This window comes from Rana temporaria, chromosome 8, assembly GCF_905171775.1.
Source record: "Rana temporaria chromosome 8, aRanTem1.1, whole genome shotgun sequence".
Classification (NCBI taxonomy): domain Eukaryota; kingdom Metazoa; phylum Chordata; class Amphibia; order Anura; family Ranidae; genus Rana; species Rana temporaria.
The window spans coordinates 49,292,745-49,310,461 of record NC_053496.1 but is presented as its reverse complement, the minus strand read 5'-3'; the positions used below and the strand labels follow the sequence as shown (position 1 = coordinate 49,310,461).

General features: G+C 46.7%; 1 long non-coding RNA gene across 1 annotated transcript in view; it reads right to left on the bottom strand.

Moving 5' to 3' along the window:
- Window positions 1-9,509, bottom strand: part of LOC120946915 — a 35,945-nt gene extending 26,436 nt beyond the window's left edge. The window contains exon 1 of the long non-coding RNA XR_005750799.1: window positions 9,224-9,509. This is a non-coding gene — a long non-coding RNA (uncharacterized LOC120946915). The remainder of the gene's footprint in view (window positions 1-9,223) is intronic.
- Window positions 9,510-17,717: the final 8,208 nt, after the last annotated feature.

Below are 17,717 nucleotides of genomic sequence, written 5' to 3'. Positions count from 1 at the left end.
ACTGCTGACTGTATCCTTCTCCAGTCCCTCCTCCGTACTGCTGCTGTCCCCCTCCGCGCTCCGTGTCCCCCTCCATTGTGCTGCTCTCCCCATCCACCCCCTCCGTGCTCCGTGTGCCCCCCCTCCATTGTGCTGCTCTCACAATCCACTCTTCGGTTTGGTTCCCCCCCCCCCCCAGTGCTCCGTGTCCCCCTCCACTCTGCTGCTCTCCCCTTCCGTGCTCCACTTCATGTCCCCCCTCCGTGCTCTGTGTCCCCCTCCATTGTGCTGCTCTTCCCCTCTGTGCTCAGTGTCCATGTCATCCTCTGCCCTCAATCTGTCAGGATGGAGAGCGGAGGTAGGAGACGGTAAACCCGGTTCCTTTTCTGAATGTACAGAGTCAGTGATCACTGACTGTCCATTCATATAACTGAAACATCGTAACTTGTATCTATGATGCTTCAGTTTATGAACGCAGAGGAGCCTCTGTCTCCTGTCCATTCATCTTTAGTGCAGCTGAGAAAGGGACTGGAGAAATTTGTGTCCTTAGTCCCTTTCTTTGTCTCAAAGGTGAGATGTCAGGGGTCTGGTATGACTCTCACCACAGCCCCCCAACAGGGCTAAAAAGATTTAAAAAAATTGCAATAAATTATATAAAAAAAAAAAAAACACCACACCCCCCCCCCCCCCCCCCATCCCCCTTAAAAAAAAGAAAACATTGTAAAAAAAATAGAAAAGAAAGAGTAATTGCGCTAAACCAAAAAGTGAATTGATATCAAACAAAACAAATTGGGCATATGCCCAAGTGTGTGTGCTAAAAAATTCCTCAATTAACACTCTAAATATGAACACTTCTATAAATCGCATGTAGTCAGGGGGCCCGACGCCACCTGGCCCTGCTGGGTATTGTAGTGCAAGCCCAATGAATAAATACCACAAATTAAGTGATAACGTGACAGTAAGTTAAATAAATTAACAATAGTAAACCACGTAGTGGTAAATAAAGTCTGTGAAGTATGATTTAAATTGTGCTGTGAAGAGTCCATGTAACCAGGAAGACACCCGTGAAAGCTTCAAGAATGCTGTTGTAAACACCAGACGTGAATCCACCACCAATCATGCAGCTGCTTACCAGAAATCAAGGTCCTGCCGGACCACTATCAGCATATCTTTCAACCATAGATGACAACTCCGCAGTCAGTCCTCCACTTGCGCTGAGACCATGCCGTGCTCAAATGATTGATGAAAAACACAAAACAAAGCTCCACATAGCATAAAATCCGGGTGATTTATTAAAACCAAAGTAAAAACCGGTATACAACTCACATTTGGGTTGAAATAACAAGCATTTGGCCTGTAACGCCGGCCGGACGTATCCAGGAACAAAAGCCACTCGTTGGAGAAATGAAGGGGATGGCGTCGTGTGGATGGCGTCGTCCGGCCGGCGTTACAGGCCAAATGATTGTTATTTCAACCCAAATGTGAGTTGTATAACTGTTTTTACTTTGGTTTTAATAAATCACCCGGATTTTATGCTATGTGGAGCTTTGTTTTGTGTTTTTCATCAATCATTTGAGCACGGCATGGTCTCAGCGCAAGTGGAGGACTGACTGCGGAGTTGTCATCTATGGTTGAAAGATATGCTGATAGTGGTCCGGCAGGACCTTGATTTCTGGTAAGCAGCTGCATGATTGGTGGTGGATTCACGTCTGGTGTTTACAACAGCATTCTTGAAGCTTTCACGGGTGTCTTCCTGGTTACATGGACTCTTCACAGCACAATTTAAATCATACTTCACAGACTTTATTTACCACTACGTGGTTTACTATTGTTGAATTATTTAACTTACTGTCACGTTATCACTTAATTTGTGGTATTTATTCATTGGGCTTGCACTACAATACCCAGCAGGGCCAGGTGGCGTCGGGCCCCCTGACTACATGCGATTTATAGAAGTGTTCATATTTAGAGTGTTAATTGAGGAATTTTTTAGCACACACACTTGGGCATATGCCCAATTTGTTTTGTTTGATATCAATTCACTTTTTGGTTTAGCGCAATTACTCTTTCTTTTCTAATACTTACTTTGTTTATACACAATTTAATTGCTGCTTATTAATCCTAAACCTTTAACCTTAGCGCAGTTGTTTCCAAACAATTTTCCATTGTAAAAAAAATACTGACACATTTTTGTGATTGTTGCAAGTTTTCTTCCAACATTGTTATGTGACAATGCAGCCAATCGGGTTCGAGCCTCCATTGAATCGTATTTAATGAATCCTCTGTGGGCGGTATTTCAGCATCATGCTGTGGTACGTTTCAATGCTCCCAGTCTGGCAAAAATACGTCAGATGCTTCAAATCTTTCTCAATTTGTGCGTCCATTACAATTGCAGATAATGCATCGTGTGCAGGTGTATTTTGTTAGCCACGGAACTTTTGGAATTTGCTGCGTGAGTTCATCATGTAAGCAATGATGTTGTGTTTCTTTAACTGCCCACACATGCTCATTCACTACATTATGTAGCAGAGATTTCCATTGTATTTCAAAAAAAATCCTCTTCTCCTTCACAATGTCTGCTACACCAGTAGAAATTGATGAATGATGTTTTCGTATTTTGATGTAGTCAATAGTTTTCTTTAGGGTTGTCCCGATACCACTTTTTTAAGACAGAGTACAAGTACCGATACTTTTTTTCCAAGTACTCGACGATACCGAATACCGATACTTTTTTTAATCTCATGTGACAGCAGCACATGTGTCAGTTTTTTTTTTATCTTTAACAAATTGTTTTAAATTTTTTACAATATTTCTTTTTTACAATTATTTATAATGTTTTTTTTTTTTTAAGGGGAGGGGGGGTGGACCATGTGAGTGTTTTTTCTTTTTCTTTTTTTATTATTTTCTACAATAATTTTTTTTTTTTTTTAATTCTTTATTTTTTCAGCCCTGTTGGGGGGCTTTGGTGAGATATCAGGGGTCTTAACAGACCTCTGACATCTCCCCTTTGAGACAGAGAAAGGGACTAGGGACACATGTTCCCCAGTCCCTTTCTCAGCAGCATCAGCTGCGCTGAAAATGAATGGAGTGAAGACAGCGTCTTCTCTTCATTCATAAACTGAAACATTGTAATCACAGTTTACAATGTTTCAGTTATGTGAATGGACCGAGTCAGTGATGACTCTGTCCATTCGGAGCAGTAAGGAGCCTGATTTACCGGCTCCTACCCTGCTCTCCATCCTGACAGTTCCAGGGGGTGGAGGAGGAGCACGGAAGGGGAGAGAAACACGTCGGGAATACACGGTGGGAATACACGGCGGGATACACGCCAGAATACACTATATTGCGGTGATTGGTGCCTGTAACTTCCCCATGCACTGATCACCCCTGACAGTACAAGCATCGGGTGAAGCATCGGGAGCATTTGCCCGAGTACAATTACTCAGGCAAATGCTTGGTATCGGTCCCGATACTAGTATCGGTACAACCCTAGTTTTCTTCTTTCCGTGTGTCTATCGGTGCCAACAAATTGCACTGAAAAAACGTTTTCCAATATGCTGTCTAGAGATTTGGTAAAGCCCAATTTTTCCATGGCCACAGAGGATGTTGTATGGGACACCTGCACCAATTTTTTTTTAGGAATATATATCCATAAAAGTGGAGGTGCACCGAAATGGAAATTTCAGAACCAAAACGAAATTAAAAAAAAATGTCAGGCCGAAACCGAAAACCCCACAATCACCTCCTGCCAGCTCCTTCCCCCACCAGCTCTTGCCGCCATCACCTCCTGCCAGCTCTTGCCGCCATCACCTCCTTCTCCCACCACCTCCTGCCTGCTCTCACCACCCCCACCTCCTGCCACAATCGGCTCTTGCCACCATCACCTCATGCCCCCACCACCTCCTGCCAGCATTACCTTCTGCCACCATCACCTCACCCACAGTGCCAGCATAACCTTCTTCCACCATCACCTCATGCCCCCACCACCAGCTTCTTTATTACCTTAACATGGCTGTGCTGGGCTCAGGGCAGGGCAGGGCTGGGCTGTGCTGGACAGGACTGGGCTGTCACGGCTCCATCCTCTGCCTATGGTGAGTGCACTGCACGAGCCAATGAGTGTCACTGCCAAAGTGTCCCTCCTGACTCGATCGGCTATTAAAAAATGGCACCATTACATAAATGCGCATTCGCCGCCCGGCCGAGCGGATACGAGCTTTCCCGAGTCCGAAGCCGGGAAATATACAAATATAAAAAAGACAAACTATTTTTGGATGTAAAATATAAAAATTGTATTATTCACTTTAAAATACATTTTACATGCAATTAAAATAATTGGAGAGGGAGAGGGAGAGGGAGAGAGAGATAATAAAAAAACAAAAAAGACAAAACAATTTTTGGATGTAAAATAAACATTTTATTATTCACTTTAAAATACATTTAACATGCAATTAAAATTATTAATTAAAAATAGCATTCTTATGTATTCAAACTGAAAATAAATAATTATGGTTGTCCCGATACCACTTTTTTGAGACTGAGTACAAGTACCGATACTTTTTTTCCCCCAAGTACTCGCCGATACCACATACCGATACTTTTTTTTAATGTCATGTGACAGTGGCTGTATTTTTTTTTTAAAATATTTATTGCAATTTTTTTTTTTATCAGCCCTGTTGGGGGTCTTAACAGACCTCTGAAATCTCCCCTTTAAAACAGAGAAAGGGACCAAAGGACACAGATTCCCCAGTCCCTTTCTCTGCAGCCTCATTTAAAATGAATGGAGAGAAGCTCCTCTCCATTCATAAACTGAAGCATCGTAAACGCAGGTTACGAGGCTCAGTTATGTGAATGGACAAAGTCAGTGATCACTGACTCTGTCCATTTGGAAAAGGTAGGAGCCGGGTTTAGCGGCTCCTACCTCCGCACTCCATCCTCACAAATTGAGGGGGGAGAGCGGCATGGGGGGGGGGGGAGAGAAGAGCGGCACTGACGGGGGGGGGAGAAGAGCGGCACTGACGGGGGGGGGGAGAAGAGCGGCACTGACGGGGGGGGGGAGAAGAGCGGCACTGACGGGGGGGGGGGGGGAAGGGCGGCACGGACGGGGGGGGGGGGGGAAGAGCGGCACTGACGGGGGGGGAGAGACTGCACGGAGCACGGGGGGGGAGGAAAGACTGCACGGAGCATTGGGGGGGGGGGGGAGACTTGCAACTCCCCTGCCTGCCCAGGTATCGGGTTAGGTTAGGCATCGGAGCATTTCCCCGGTATCGGTACATCTCTATAAATAATCGAGAGAGAGAGTGGTGGGGGGTGGGGGGGGGGTAGAGAGAGAGGTAGGGATCGAGAGAGTGAGTGTGTGTGTGTTTATAATTTAAAGTGGCTCTCTACCCTCAAAAATATTCTCTCTCCTCCGATCCTGTACACAAATAGTGTGCCAAAAAAAAAATTATGGGCTGCCTAAGGCAGGCCAAACAGCACAAATTCCCTTCCAAAGAAGTTTGCATGATTCCTCCATCAACACAGACAGTGCTGACAGGGGAATCCTTGCTGCCAAGCAATTGTCTGCTCCTGGCTGGGGAAATACTTTGCCTGTGTCCTGTACGATTAAGATGGTAGTTTTAAAAAAAATATAAAGCAACCCATAGACAATAAATGATCTCAGGTCTACAGTGGCAGACAGTATATACTATGTAGATAATATATATATTAAAATAATAATAACTTTAACTAAATGGCAGGAAAACTGGTTACTTTGAGTCACAAACCAATTTCCCCTAAAGATATCTTATCTTAATAACTGATAAAAGTGGAAAATGTAAAAGCACCTGCCACCTAAGCAAGAGGTTTTCCCTACCCAAGCTGGCCCATGTTTTCTCACTGGTATCTCCTCAATCTGACCTTACGGATCTCTATGTGGTTTGAGTTACAGTATATACTTGCTAGATATAACTAACAGGACATGAGCACAAACCGCCCTACAGGAAGTACAGGGCATTTCAAAATGCTTATTTTGCAGACATTGACAATAGAAAACACGATCATTTAACAAACGCTCCGGTAATACTAGTTGTTTTTTTGCATGGCACCGCTTTAAAAATATATAATTACAAAATCACAGATTTATCAGAATGGGCGTTTGCTGCAGAATACTGTAACACACTGTATGTACCTGAGAGGCAGCTACAAATCCATCTTCAGGTGGATCTTCTGTTTTCTCAGTTTTTCTTGAAGGTTCACCAAGCACAGCGTACACCTCACCATCCTTAGAAGCCTTGTTATTCTCAGTCACCTGATACATGAATACATACAAATACAAAAGTAGGTAAGCTGTAAAAATTCCAGTACTGCTGCCAATGGGGACCAAGCCACAGGTATTACTTAAGTGGACCTTTCTGTAACTTTATAAGTCTTCATGAATACATTTCTGACAAATACTCAACCATCACGCTCACCAAAACCAGCAAACAAATTTATAGATAGAGATTGTAATATATATATATATATTACACACACACACACACAGTATGCATTCAAAGTTACATCGGGTAAAATAAGTATTGAACACATCACCATTTTTCTAGGTCAATATATTTGTATGTGCTATTGACATGAAATTTTCACCAAATGTCGGTAACAACCCATGCAATCCATACATACAAAGAAACCAAAAATAAGTGAAGTTCAGAAATGAAGATATGTGTAATAAAATGGCCGGTGAACAGGATCTGTTTGTTAACCCCCAAAAAAAGGGCTGCTGGCACAAGCATTAATATAAATGGTGTAAAACAAAATTCTAAAAAAGTTCCGTGCTAAAAATTAGCAAGTATAGATGAACTATAAATTAAGTAAAAAAAAAAAGGTCTAAATAAATGTGAAAGTGACATGAACAGTTCCAAATGGTGCAAATTACAAGGAATTAGAACAATGGGTGCCACTTGTGCTCTGCCACCACTGGTGCAGTTAAAGCGGGGGTTCACCCCAAAAAATGTTTTAACATTAAATTCAGGCGAGTTATGATAATGACATTAGACTGTTTTTTTTTTAAATCCTTGCCTTACATACCGTTTTATATATATATATGTTCACCGCGGCTTCCGGGTATAATCTGCGGGACTGGGCGTTCCTAATTGATTGACATGCTTCCAACCGGCGCATACAGCGCGTCACGAGTTGCCGAAAGAAGCCGGACTGCGAGTCGGCTCTATACGGCGCCTGCGCACCGACGTTTGGCTTCTTTCGGCAACTCGAGACGCGCTGTATGCGCCGGTTGGAAGCATGTCAATCAATTAGGAACGCCCAGTCCCGCAGATTATACCCGGAAGCCGCGGTGAATATATATATATATATATATATATAAAACGGTATGTACGGCAAGGATTTAAAAAAAAAACAGTCTAATAATCAGTGTGGGAAAATGGCTATACACACAGTGTTACTGTTTACTAGTGTGGGGGCAATGTTGGCTATGACTATTATTACAGTGGCAAAAATGACAATTACAGTGTTACTGTTTTACTAGACCGAGTACATCAGTACAGTGAGTTGGCTAATGGCTATTAAGCCATTAGCCAACTCACTGTACTGATGTACTCGGTCCGTCTCCAGGTTACATGCAGAGTCAGTGGCGCAGCACGCTCTTGCAAAATAGAAAAAATCCACGAGCAGAGGGAGGGGTGATGACGTCAGCGCGCACCGCCGCCGAGTGTACCAAGATGGCCGACCGCTTCGGAGCTAGGCCGAAGCCGCGGTCTTTCCTAAGGCTGCGGCAGCGGTGCGTTCCGCGGATCGCATACTGTTCCGATCCGAACAGGTCGACCCGTTCGGATCGCGGATCGGGCACGATCCGTTGCACCCCTAGTGGACGGTGTCAGTAGGGCAGTGTGGATGGTGTCAGGAGGGCAGTGGACGGTGTCAGGAGGGCAGTGGACGGTGTCAGTAGGGCAGTGTGGATGGTGTCAGGAGGGCAGGGGACGGTGTCAGGAGGGCAGTGTGGACGGTGTCAGGAGGGCAGTGTGGACGGTGTCAGTAGGGCAGTGTGGACGGTGTCAGTAGGGCAGTGTGGACGGTGTCAGTAGGGCAGTGTGGACGGTGTCAGTAGGGCAGTGTGGACGGTGTCAGTAGGGCAGTGTGGGCGGTGTCAGTAGGGCAGTGTGGACGGTGTCAGTAGGGCAGTGTGGACGGTGTCAGTAGGGCAGTGTGGACGGTGTCAGTAGGGCAGTGTGGACGGTGTCAGTAGGGCAGTGTGGACGGTGTCAGTAGGGCAGTGGACGGTGTCAGTAGGGCAGTGTGGACGGTGTCAGTAGGGCAGTGTGGACGGTGTCAGTAGGGCAGTGTGGACGGTGTCAGTAGGGCAGTGTGGACGGTGTCAGGAGGGCAGTGTGGACGGTGTCAGGAGGGCAGTGTGGACGGTGTCAGGAGGGCAGTGTGGACGGTGTCAGGAGGGCAGGGGACGGTGTCAGGAGGGCAGGGGACGGTGCCAGTAGGGCAGTGGACGGTGTCAGGAGGGCAGGGGACGGTGTCAGGAGGGCAGGGGACGGTGTCAGTAGGGCAGTGGACGGTGTCAGTAGGGCAGTGTGGACGGTGTCAGTAGGGCAGTGTGGACGGTGTCAGTAGGGCAGTGTGGACGGTGTCAGGAGGGCAGGGGACGGTGTCAGGAGGGCAGGGGACGGTGTCAGTAGGGCAGTGGACGGTGTCAGTAGGGCAGTGGACGGTGTCAGTAGGGCAGGGGACGGTGTCAGGAGGGCAGTGGACGGTGCCAGTAGGGCAGTGGACGGTGTCAGGAGGGCAGGGGACGGTGTCAGGAGGGCAGGGGACGGTGTCAGTAGGGCAGTGGACGGTGTCAGTAGGGCAGGGGACGGTGTCAGGAGGGCAGGGGACGGTGCCAGTAGGGCAGTGGACGGTGTCAGGAGGGCAGGGGACGGTGTCAGTAGGGCAGGGGACGGTGTCAGTAGGGCAGTGGACGGTGTCAGTAGGGCAGTGGACAGTGTCAGGAGGGCAGTGGACCTCCATCCAAAAACCTGAATCAGCTCTACTGAACCCAACACCATACAAACTGTTCACAAGTGGCACGGTGCATTCTACAACCCTTTCAAGCTCCTTTTAATTACAAAAAAAGCCCCAAAAAATTCAAAACAATCCACAGGCACCCCACAAATACAGAAGAACGTAACAGATTAAATATCAGACAGTGCCTGTGCCCCCCAATAGAAACCTCCATTACAGCGAGACAAAAAATAAAAAAACGTACCTTCCAGGAGCCACTGCACAGATGTGTGTGATCCTGTTAGGGGGCGCGGTCTGTAATAGGGGGCGCGGTCTGTAATAGGGGGCGCGGTCTGTAATAGGGGGCGCGGTCTGTAATATGCTTTCTCCTGCAAAAGCGTCCCAGTCCAGGGGCCCTCCATTCACTGTCTCTGGGGGGGGGAGGGGGAGAGAGAGAGAGCGCTGTATGACCCATCTGCAGGACATTAGCCCCGCTGGAGCGTTGTTTGGGGGTAGCTGACAGAGGAGGAGTGACAGCGGAGGAGGAGGAGGAGGAGTGACAGCGGAAGAGGAGGAGGAGGAGGAGTGACAGCGGAAGAGGAGGAGGAGTGACAGCGGAAGAGGAGGAGGAGTGACAGCGGAAGAGGAGGAGGAGTGACAGCGGAAGAGGAGGAGTGACAGTGGAAGAGGAGGAGTGACAGCGGAAGAGGAGGAGGAGGAGGAGTGACAGCGGAAGAGGAGGAGGAGGAGGAGTGACAGCGGAGGAGGAGGAGTGACAGCGGAAGAGGAGGAGGAGTGACAGCGGAAGAGGAGGAGGAGTGACAGCGGAAGAGGAGGAGTGACAGTGGAAGAGGAGGAGGAGTGACAGCGGAAGAGGAGGAGGAGGAGTGACAGAGAAAGAGGAGGAGGAGGAGGATTGACAGAGAAAGAGGAGGAGGAGGAGGAGTGACAGAGAAAGAGGAGGAGGAGGAGGAGGAGTGACAGAGAAAGAGGAGGAGGAGGAGTGACAGAGAAAGAGGAGGAGGAGGAGTGACAGCGGAAGAGGAGGAGGAGGAGTGACAGCGGAAGAGGAGGAGGAGGAGGAGGAGTGACAGCGGAAGAGGAGGAGGAGGAGGAGTGACAGCGGAAGAAGAGGAGGAGTGACAGCGGAAGAGGAGGAGGAGTGACAGCGGAAGAGGAGGAGGAGTGACAGCGGAAGAGGAGGAGGAGTGACAGCGGAAGAGGAGTGACAGAGAAAGAGGAGTGACAGAGAAAGAGGAGAAGGAGGAGGAGTGACAGAGAAAGAGGAGGAGGAGGAGTGACAGAGGAAGAGGAGGAGGAGGAGGAGGAGGAGTGACAGAGGAAGAGGAGGAGTGACAGAGGAAGAGGAAGAGGAGGAGTGACAGAGGAAGAGGAGGAGTGACAGAGGAAGAGGAGGAGTGACAAAGGAAGAGGAGGAGTGACAAAGGAAGAGGAGGAGTGACAAAGGAAGAGGAGGAGGAGGGTGACAGGAGGAGGAGGGTGACATGAGGAGGAGGGGGGTGACAGGAGGAGGGGAGGTGACAGGAGGAGGAGGGGGGTGACAGGAGGAGGAGGGGGGTGACAGGAGGAGGAGGAGGGGGTGACAGGAGGAGAAGGGGGGTGACAGGAGGACGAGGAGGGGGGTGACAGAGGAAGAGGAGGAGGGTGACAGGAGGAGGGGGGGGTGACAGGAGGAGGAGGAGGATGGGGGGTGACAGGAGGAGGAGGAGGGGGGTTGACAGGAGGAGGAGGGTGACAGGAGGAGTAGGAGGGTGACAGGAGGAGGAGGGGGGTGACAGGAGGAGGAGGAGGATGGGGGGTGACAGGAGGAGGAGGAGGGGGGTTGACAGGAGGAGGAGGGTGACAGGAGGAGGAGGAGGAGGAGGGGTGACAGGAGGAGGAGGAGGAGGGTGACAGGAGGAGGAGGAGGAGGGGTGACAGAGAGGAGGAGGAGGAGGGGTGACAGAGAGGAGGAGGGGGGTGACAGGAGGGGGAGGAGGGTGACAGAGAGGAGGAGGAGGAGGAGGGGTGACAGAGAGGAGGTGGAGGGGTGACAGGAGGGGGGGGGAGGGTGACAGAGAGGAGGAGGGGGGTGACAGGAGGAGGAGGAGGAGGGTGACAGGAGGAGGAGGAGGAGGGGTGACAGAGAGGAGGAGGAGGAGGGGTGACAGAGAGGAGGAGGGGGGTGACAGGAGGGGGAGGAGGGTGACAGAGAGGAGGAGGAGGAGGAGGGGTGACAGAGAGGAGGTGGAGGGGTGACAGGAGGGGGGGGGAGGGTGACAGAGAGGAGGAGGGGGGTGACAGGAGGGGGAGGAGGGTGACAGAGAGGAGGAGGAGGGGTGACAGAGAGGAGGAGGTGGAGGGGTGACAGGGAGGTGGAGGGGTGACAGAGAGGAGGAGGTGGAGGGGTGACAGAGAGGAGGAGGTGGAGGGGTGACAGGAGGGGGGGGAGGGTGACAGAGAGGAGGAGGGGGGTGACAGGAGGGGGGGAGGGTGACAGAGAGGAGGAGGGGGGTGGGTGACAGAGAGGAGGAGGAGGGGTGACAGAGAGGAGGAGGGGGGTGACAGGAGGGGGAGGAGGGTGACAGAGAGGAGGAGGAGGAGTGACAGGAAGAGGAGGGGGAGGGTGACAGGAGGAGGAGGGTGACAGGAGGGGGAGGGGTGACAGGAGGAGGAGGGGGAGGGGTGACAGAGGAGGGTGATGACAGGAATGGGGCTGACCTCGCAGAGGAGAGCGACCTTAGGAAACTCACAGCGTGAGGCGGGACTCTGGAACAAGCAGGCACGATGATCCACAGTCCAGCCCCGCCTCCACATGTGACTAGCAGCCTCCGCCCGGCCAATCACAGACCCTCGTGTCATCACATGACCCTTGTGTCAATCAGGGCGGCACCCGCCGGGCTCAGAGAGCGCAGCGCACCGATGTACACCAATTGTGCCCGAGCACCGACCGTAAAGCCGGGGACTAAAGGGGTCCGAGGATCGCAGCCTTAATTCGGGCGCTGTCTTCCCGCCACTCTCCTGGTCAGGCTCCGAGTCCCCCACATACTCGCCCATCGCTCCCGTCGCACCGATGACTTATTTCCGGGAAGCGGAAGGAAGGTGTGTGTGAAGGTAATCCCATACCAACAGAGGCGGTGTTGTAAAACAAAAGTCTCATCCCACGCGGCTTCTCGGTGACGTCACTTCCGGTGCGGGAAGCTGCCTGGCTTTGAAAGAATCGAATATCTTTGTTGTCACTGTATCTACTGGGCAGAGCAGTTGGTGTAGTGGAAGCGCTACAGTCTAGCAGCCAGAACGGTCCGCAGGTCGCAAGTTCAAATCCCGGCCATGGCTGGATGGAGTTTGCATGTTCTCCTTGCTCTGCGTGGGTTTCCTCCGAGTCCTTCGGTTTCCCCCACACATAATAAAGACATGCTGTTAGGTGTAATTGGTTAGTTGTACGGCATAGTGAATAATGTTGTATGAGTAACGGATAGTGGCAAGGCGTGATGATTAGTGGCACCGCATAAATGGGTAGCTGTAATAATTGGGGTGTAGTGATAGGAGAAAAAGCATTCCAGCAACTGGCAGACTTGGGCAACTGGCACTTGTTGCAGTGCTAATTTTCTCCTTTTTTTTTTTCCACAGCGAATTCAGCAGCGGTCCTGCAAGCGCTATTTTTTGGGAAAAATACCTATTTTTAATTTTTTTCACATTGAATTTTTTTTGGGGAAAAATACCCCATTTTTTTTTTCCTTTTTTTTTTTTTCACAGTGAATTTGCGCAAGCGCTATTTTTTGGGAAAAATACCCATTTTTTCACAGTGAATTTGCGCAGCAAGCGCTATTTTTTGGGTAAAATACCCATTTATTTATTTTTTCACAATGAATTTGCGCAAGCGCTATTTTTGGGGAAAAATAACCATTTCTTTTTTTTCCTTTTTTTTTTTCACAGTGAATTTTTTGGGTAAAATACCCATTTATTTATTTTTTTCACAATGAATTTGCGCAAGCGCTATTTTTGGGGAAAAATACCCATTTCTTTTTTTTTTCCTTTTTTTTTTCACAGTGAATTTGCGCAGCAAGCGCTATTTTTTGGGTAAAATACCCGTTTATTTATTTTTTTCACAATGAATTTGCGCAAGCGCTATTTTTAGGGAAAAATAACCATTTCTTTTTTTTCCTTTTTTTTTCAGTGAATTTGCGCAGCAAGCGCAATTTTTGGGTAAAATACCCATTATTTATTTTTTCACAATGAATTTGCGCAAGCGCTATTTTTGGGGAAAAATACCCATTTCTTTTTTCCTTTTTTTTTTCACAGTGAATTTGCGCAGCAAGCGCTATTTTTTGGGTAAAATACCCATTTATTTATTTTTTTCACAATGAATTTGCGCAAGCGCTATTTTTGGGGAAAAATACCCATTTCTTTTTTTTTTCCTTTTTTTTTTCACAGTGAATTTGCGCAGCAAGCGCTATTTTTTGGGTAAAATACCCGTTTATTTATTTTTTTCACAATGAATTTGCGCAAGCGCTATTTTTAGGGAAAAATAACCATTTCTTTTTTTTCCTTTTTTTTTCAGTGAATTTGCGCAGCAAGCGCAATTTTTTGGGTAAAATACCCATTTATTTATTTTTTCACAATGAATTTGCGCAAGCGCTATTTTTGGGGAAAAATACCCATTTCTTTTTTCCTTTTTTTTTTCACAGTGAATTTGCGCAGCAAGCGCTATTTTTTGGGTAAAATACCCATTTATTTATTTTTTCACAATGAATTCGCAGCAAGCGCTATTTTTTTTTCACAGGGAATTTGCGCAAGCGCTATTTTTTGCGAAAAATACCCATTTCTTTTTTCCTTTTTTTTTTCACAGTGAATTTGCGCAGCAAGCGCTATTTTTTGGGTAAAATACCCATTTATTTATTTTTTCACAATGAATTTGCGCAAGCGCTATTTTTGGGGAAAAATAACCATTTCTTTTTTTTCCTTTTTTTTTTTTTTCACAGTGAATTTTTTGGGTAAAATACCCATTTATTTATTTTTTTCACAATGAATTTGCGCAAGCGCTATTTTTGGGGAAAAATACCCATTTCTTTTTTTTTTCCTTTTTTTTTTCACAGTGAATTTGCGCAGCAAGCGCTATTTTTTGGGTAAAATACCCGTTTATTTATTTTTTTCACAATGAATTTGCGCAAGCGCTATTTTTGGGGAAAAATAACCATTTCTTTTTTTTCCTTTTTTTTCAGTGAATTTGCGCAGCAAGCGCAATTTTTTGGGTAAAATACCCATTTATTTATTTTTTCACAATGAATTTGCGCAAGCGCTATTTTTGGGGAAAAATACCAATTTTTTTCTCTCTTTTTTTTCAGTGAATTTTGCGCAATTTTGGGAAAAATAGCCATTTTCATTTTTCTTTTGTTTTCTTTTTTTTTCTTAAAAAAATAAAATAAGACAACAGTAAAGTTAGCCCAAGTTTTTTTATTGCGAAAGATAATATGGCGAGTAAATTGTTACCCAACATGTCCACTAGCGACAAACTTTCACCGTTAACTAGTTAAGCCCGGAGCCTGTTTTTCAGAGTCGGTGTTTACGAGACTAAAACATTTTTTTTTTTTTTTTGCTATAAAATTACTTAAAACCCACAAACATTATATGTATTTTTTTTTCTAACACCCTAGAGAATAAAATGGCGGTCATTGCAATACTTTTTGTCACACCGTATTTGCGCAGCGGTCTTACAAGCGCACTTTTTTTGGAAAAAATTCACTTTTTTAAATTAAAAAATAAGACAACAATAAATTTAGCCCAATTTTTTTACATATTGTGAAACATAATGTTACGCCGAGTAAAATGGTACCCAACATGTCACGCTTAAAAATTGCGCCCGCTCGTGGCATGGCGTCAAACTTTTACCCTTAAAAATCTCGATAGGCGACGTTTAAAAAATTCTACAGGTTGCATTTTTTGAGTTACGGAGTAGGTCTAGGGCTAGAATTATTGCTCTCGCTCTAACGATCGCGGCGATACCTCACTTGTGTGGTTTGAACACCGTTTTCATATGGGGGCGCTACTCGCGTATGCGTTCGCTTCTGCTCGCGAGCTCGTCGGGACGGGGCGCTTTAAAAAATTTTTTTTTGTTTTCATATTTTTTTTTTTTTTTTTTTACAATTTTTAACACTGAAATAAAAAAAAAAAAAAATATCACTTTTATTCCTATTACAAGGAATGCAAATCTCTTGTAATAGAAAAAAGCATTACAGGTCCTCCTAAATATGAGATCTGGGGTCAAAAAGACGTCGCATCTCATATTTAGGCTTAAATGCAAAAAAAAAAAAAATTGAAACTGTCACTTTTTCAAATGACAAAAAAAAAAAATGTTTCTTTAAGACGCTGGGCAGGACTGACGTTTTGACATCACTTCCGCCCAGCAGAGCTATGGGGACGGGTGAAGGAGATTTTTTCCCCTCACTCGCGTCCCCAGTCAGCAGCCGAGCGCACCCGAGTTCCACGTCACTGGCTCTGTAAATGCCGATCGCGGCCGCCAGGCACGCGCATCGGCAACCACGTGACTGGGCGGGCACAGATTTTCCCCGATGCGTCCGCGGCGGCGCGCAAGGAGGAAGTAGACAGGAGGACGTCCTCCCGGCAATTGAGCGCCGTGCTGTAGACGTCTTTTGTCTATAGCGCGGTGCGAAGAGGTTAAGGGAACAGGATGTGATTATTTTTTGGGTAACCTACACTTTAATGTGGGTGTGGGCAGCCCTGGAGAGATGGAGCATTTATTTGAATGGGTCTCCCTCTGCCCCATAAACCAGGACTACCAAGTTTTGAGCCAATGTGTTTCTGCACGCATTTTTGTCTCGGAGAAAATACACAATTGCTCCGCTGCGTTTTGGGTGCCATAAAGAAATTATGGCACCGCAAGTGCGTCACATTTTAGCGTTTTTTGTTGTTGTGTGTTTTCAGAAGCATGGGTGAAAATGCGCATTTCTGCTTCACCCAAGAGTGGGTGGGGCCTGACAATTCTGCTGGGACCAACTGCACTTTTATTGCGGCAGAGACCAGCGCTGTCTCTTCTGCAAATAAATGCCCCTACTTGCCTGCTCGCTGTCTTGTCTGGCATGTAAACTGAGCTGCGCATGCACCGCTCAGCTTACAGCACCAGACAATGCACTGTATGCTTGAATGATGCCTCCTATGCATTCACAGGAGTGACGTAATTCCCGCCAGCCAATGAAGACTAGCACACGGGATAAGATGCCATTGCGGGGCACTCTCATTGGAGGAAAGCCAGCTTACTCCCTTTAGTTGCACTTTATCTACTTGACCTCCGGAAGGTTTTGCTCCTTCATGACCAGGCCATTTTTTGCTATTCGGCACTGCGCTACTTTAACTGACAATTGCGCGGTCACGCCACACTGTACTCATAAAGTTATATCATTTTTTTTCACACATATAGAACTTTCTTTTGGTGGTATTTGATCACCACTGAGATTTTTCTTTTTTTGCAATATAAACAAAAAAGACAGAAAAAATATATATGTATTTGTACTTCAATCCATCCAATAAAAAATGTAAAAAAAAAAAATCGAATTTCTTCATAAATTTGGGCCAAAATGTATTTTACGTCATTGATAGAAAAAAAAGTCCAAATAAGTGTTTATTGATTGGTTTGTCTGACAGTTATACGATCTACAGACTATGGGATATATATTGGAATTTGTATATATTTTTTATACTGTGTAGCACTACCCCCGAAGGAGCTGCTGAATATTTTCGGACGGCATGTTACCTCTTTCTCCTCGCCGTCCAGGGTACTAGATGAAAAAGTTCAATATCCACACTTTACACTTCTTTTCTAAGATTATTTTGAAGAACTTGGTAATAAAGAAGTGGTTGAAGAGGTGGAAGGGTAAACGGGTAGGTAGGTTCAGGTGCGTAATTTCAATCCGGAAACACTCCCGCTTCCAGCAACACAGCTCTTGTCGCCACGCTAGCCAGAGTGGGTTTTGCCCCCCGGATAGGTCCCTCTCACTGGCCTAGTAGCCGGACTGTGCGCACGAAACAAGGTACAGCCTCTGGCACAGACCTTCCTTTGAAGGGAGACACTTTCGGTCCAGAATCCCCTAGCACAGGATTCAGCACCCGGATCTCTCCAGATTAACTTCTGTAGAACTCAAGTCTGATGTGATCACCATCAAGCCTCTCAGTATATGGTTTATCCTTCAATGAAGTTTCCAGGCCCCTCCTGAGATACCAGCCTCTTGCTTGGTCCTCTCCCAGACAACAATAGTGGTCACTCACAGAACCGCCATGGCTGAAACAGAGGCCCAAAATTTGGAAAAAATCATACATACATAATATACATAGTTATATATATATATTTTCCTTATTTTATTTAGGTCAGCATTTTGTACTGTTAGAGAGAGAGACTCAGGTTGCCATCAAAGGCCCAGATTCACAAAGGAGATACGACGGCGTATCTCCTGATACGCCGTCGTATCTCTGTTTCTATCTATGCGACTGATTCATAGAATCAGTTACGCATAGATATCCCTAAGATCCGACAGGTGTAATTGTTTTACACTGTCGGATCTTAGGATGCAGTACCGTGGCCGCCGCTGGGGGGAGTTTGCGTCGTAAACCAGCGTTTGGTTTTTTGCGTTCGCTACGTCGCCGCTAGTCTAGTTTCCCGTCGCAAAGTTAGTCATCGTTTTGGGTGCCCTAACTTTAGTCAGCAATCGTATTGCTGTCTAAAGTATGGCCGTCGTTCCCGCGTCGAA